The sequence below is a fragment of the Triturus cristatus genome, chromosome 1_1 (assembly GCF_964204655.1).
Source record: "Triturus cristatus chromosome 1_1, aTriCri1.1, whole genome shotgun sequence".
Lineage (NCBI taxonomy): Eukaryota > Metazoa > Chordata > Amphibia > Caudata > Salamandridae > Triturus > Triturus cristatus.
Genome location: NC_140579.1, coordinates 225,964,843 through 225,970,335, shown reverse-complemented (window position 1 = coordinate 225,970,335; position 5,493 = coordinate 225,964,843).

Sequence of the window (5,493 nt, the reverse complement as noted above, 5' to 3'; positions counted from 1 at the left end):
CATCAAACATCGGACATCAGGTATCAGACATCATGCATCAGACATCAGGTGTCAGACATCATGGATCAGACATCCACAAGCATCAGACATCAGGCATCAGACAGCCACAAGCATCAAACATCCACAAGCATCAGACATCAGGAATCAAACATCCACAAGCATCAGACATCCACAAGCATCAGACATCAGGCATCAGACTTCCACCAGCATCAAGCATCAGACATCAGGCATCAGACATCCACAAGCATCAGACATCAGGTATCAGACATCATGCATCAGACATCAGGCAACACACATCCACAAGCATCAGGCATCAGACATCCACAAGCATCAGGCATCAGACATCAGGCATCAGACATCCACAAGCATCAGGCATCACACATCAGGCATCAGACATCCACAAGCATCAGACATCAGGCATCCACAAGCATCAGACATCAGGCATCAAACATCAGGCATCACACATCCACAAGCATCAGGCAACAGACATCAAACATCGGGCATCAGACATCAGGCATCAGACTTCCACAAGCATCAAGCATCAGACATCAGGCATCAGACATCAGGCATCAGACATCCACAAGCATCAGACATCCACAAGCATCAGACATCCACAAGCATCAGACATCATGCATCAGACATCATGCATCAGACATCAGGTGTCAGACATCAGACACCAGACATCCACAAGCATCATACATCCATGAGCATCAGGCATCAGACATCAGACATCATGCATCAGACATCAGGCATCAGACATTCACAAATATCAGGCATCAGACATCAGGCATCAGACATCCACAAGCATCAGACATCAGGCATCAGACATCCACAAGCATCAGATATCATGCATCAGACATCATGCATCAGACATCATGCATCAGACATCAGGTGTCAGACATCAGGCATCAGACATCAGACATCAGGCACCAGACATCAGATATCAGACATCAGGCACCAGACATCCACAAGCATCAGACATCCACAAGCATCAGAACTCCACAAGCATCAAACATCAGGCATCAGACATCCACAAGCATCAGACATCAGGTATCAGACATCAGGAATCAGACATCAGGTATCAGACATCAGACATCAGGCACCAGACATCCACAAGCATCAGACATCCACAAGCATCAGGCATCAGGCATCAGACATCAGACATCATGCATCAGACATCAGACATTCACAAATATCAGGCATCAGCCATCAGGCATCAGACTTCCACAAGCATCAGACATCATGCATCAGACATCATGCATCAGACATCAGGTGTCAGACATCATGCATCAGACATCCACAAACATCAGACATCAGGCATCAGACAGCCACAAGCATCAGACATCCACAAGCATCAGACATCAGGAATCAAACATCCACAAGCATCAGACATCCATAAGCATCAGACATCATGCCTCAGGCATCAGGCAACGCACATCCACAAGCATCAGGCATCAGACACCAAACATCGGGCATCAGACTTCCACAAGCATCAAGCATCAGACATCAGGCATCAGACATCCACAGGCATCAGACATCAGGTATCAGACATCAAGCATCAGACATCAGGCAACACACATCCACAAGCATCAGGCATCACACATCCACAAGCATCAGACATCAGGCATCAGACATCCACAAGCATCAGACATCAGGAATCAGACATCAGGAATCAGACATCAGGCATCAGACATCAGACATCAGGCACCAGACATCCACAAGCATCAGACATCCACGAGCATCAGACATCCACAAGCATCAGGCATCAGACATCAAACATCGGGCATCAGATATCAGGCATCAGACTTCCACAAGCATCAGACATCATGCATCAGACATCAGGCAACACACATCCACAAGCATCAGGCATCAGACATCCACAAGCATCAAGCATCAGACATCAGGAATCAGACATCCACAAGCATCAGACATCAGGAATCAGATATCAGGAATCAGACATCAGGCATCAGACATCAGACATCAGGCACCAGACATCCACAAGCATCAGACATCCACAAGCATCAGACATCAGACATCAGACATCATGCATCAGACATCAGGCATCAGACATTCACAAATATCAGGCATCAGACATCAGACATCCACAAGCATCAGACATTAGGCATCAGACATCCACAAGCATCAGACATCAGACATCATGCATCAGACAACATTCGTCAGACATCAGGTGTCAGACATCATGCATCAGACATCCACAAGCATTATACATCAGGCATCAGACAGCCACAAGGATCAGACATCCACAAGCATCAGACATCAGGAATCAAACATCCACAAGCATCAGACATCCACAAGCATCAGACATCATGCATCAGACATCAGGCAACACACATCCACAAGCATCAGGCATCAGACATCAAACATCAGGCATCAGACATCATGCATCAGACATCCACAAGCATCAGACATCAGGCATCAGACAGCCACAAGCATCACACACCCACAAGCATCAGACATCAGGAATCAAACATCCACAAGCATCAAGCATCAGATATCAGGCATCAGACATCCACAAGCATCAGACATCAGGCAACACACATCCACAAGCATCAGGCATCAGACATCAAACATCGGGCATCAGACATCAGGCACCAGACATCCACAAGCATCAGACATCCACAAGCACAAGACATCAGGCATCAGACATCATGCATCAGACATCCGGCATCAGACATTCACAAACATCAGGTATCAGACATCAGGCATCAGACATCCACAAACATCAGACATCCACAAGCATCAGACATCATGCATTAGACATCATGCATCAGACATCAGGTGTCAGACATCATGGATCAGACATCCACAAGCATCAGACATCAGGCATCAGACAGCCACAAGCATCAAACATCCACAAGCATCAGACATCAGGAATCAAACATCCACAAGCATCTGACATCCACAAGCATCAGACATCAGGCAACACACATCCACAAGCATCAGGCATCAGACATCAAACATCGGACATCAGACATCAGGCATCAGACTTCCACCAGCATCAAGCATCAGACATCAGGCATCAGACATCCACAAGCATCAGACATCAGGTATCAGACATCATGCATCAGACATCAGGCAACACACATCCACAAGCATCAGGCATCAGACATCCACAAGCATCAGGCATCAGACATCAGGCATCAGACATCCACAAGCATCAGGCATCACACATCAGGCATCAGACATCCACAAGCATCAGACATCAGGCATCCACAAGCATCAGACATCAGGCATCAAACATCAGGCATCACACATCCACAAGCATCAGGCAACAGACATCAAACATCGGGCATCAGACATCAGGCATCAGACTTCCACAAGCATCAAGCATCAGACATCAGGCATCAGACATCAGGCATCAGACATCCACAAGCATCAGACATCCACAAGCATCAGACATCATGCATCAGACATCATGCATCAGACATCAGGTGTCAGACATCAGACACCAGACATCCACAAGCATCAGACATCCATGAGCATCAGGCATCAGACATCAGACATCATGCATCAGACATCAGGCATCAGACATTCACAAATATCAGGCATCAGACATCAGGCATCAGACATCCACAAGCATCAGACATCAGGCATCAGACATCCACAAGCATCAGATATCATGCATCAGACATCATGCATCAGACATCATGCATCAGACATCAGGTGTCAGACATCAGGCATCAGACATCAGACATCAGGCACCAGACATCAGATATCAGACATCAGGCACCAGACATCCACAAGCATCAGACATCCACAAGCATCAGAACTCCACAAGCATCAAACATCAGGCATCAGACATCCACAAGCATCAGACATCAGGTATCAGACATCAGGCATCAGACATCAGGCAGCACACATCCACAAGCATCAGACATCAGGAATCAGACATCAGGAATCAGACATCAGGAATCAGACATCAGACATCAGGCACCAGACATCCACAAGCATCAGACATCCACACGCATCAGGCATCAGACATCCACAAGCATCAAGCATCAGACATCAGGCATCAGACATCCACAAGCATCAGACATCAGGAATCAGATATCAGGAATCAGACATCAGGCATCAGACATCAGGCACCAGACATCCACACGCATCAGGCATCAGACATCCACAAGCATCAAGCATCAGACATCAGGCATCAGACATCCACAAGCATCAGGCATCAGACATCATGCATCAGACATCATGCATCAGACATCAGGCATCAGACATTCACAAATATCAGGCATCAGATATCAGACATCCACAAGCATCAGACATCAGGCATCAGACATCCACAAGCATCAGACATCAGACATCATGCATCAGACAACATTCGTCAGACATCAGGTGTCAGACATCATGCATCAGACATCCACAAGCATTATACATCAGGCATCAAACATCCACAAGCATCAGACATCCACAAGCATCAGACATCATGCATCAGACATCAGGCAACACACATCCACAAGCATCAGGCATCAGACATCAAACATCAGGCATCAGACATCATGCATCAGACATCCACAAGCATCAGACATCAGGCATCAGACAGCCACAAGCATCACACACCCACAAGCATCAGACATCAGGAATCAAACATCCACAAGCATCAAGCATCAGATATCAGGCATCAGACATCCACAAGCATCAGACATCAGGCAACACACATCCACAAGCATCAGACATCAAACATCGGGCATCAGACATCAGGCACCAGACATCCACAAGCATCAGACATCCACAAGCACAAGACATCAGGCATCAGACATCATGCATCAGACATCCGGCATCAGACATTCACAAACATCAGGTATCAGACATCAGGCATCAGACATCCACAAACATCAGACATCCACAAGCATCAGACATCATGCATCAGACATCATGCATCAGACATCAGGTGTCAGACATCATGGATCAGACATCCACAAGCATCAGACATCAGGCATCAGACAGCCACAAGCATCAAACATCCACAAGCATCAGACATCAGGAATCAAACATCCACAAGCATCAGACATCCACAAGCATCAGACATCAGGCAACACACATCCACAAGCATCAGGCATCAGACATCAAACATCGGACATCAGACATCAGGCACCAGACTTCCACCAGCATCAAGCATCAGACATCAGGCATCAGACATCCACAAGCATCAGACATCAGGTATCAGACATCAAGCATAAGACATCAGGTATCAGACATCTACAAGCATCAGACATCAGGCAACACACATCCATAAGCATCAGGCATCAGACATCAAACATCGGGCATCAGACATCAGGCACCTGACATCCACAAGCATCAGACATCCACAAGCACAAGACATCAGGCATCAGACATCCGACATCAGACATTCACAAACATCAGGTATCAGACATCAGGCATCAGACATCCACAAGCATCAGACATCCACAAGCATCAGACATCATGCATCAGACATCATGCATCAGACATCAGGTGTCAGACATCAGA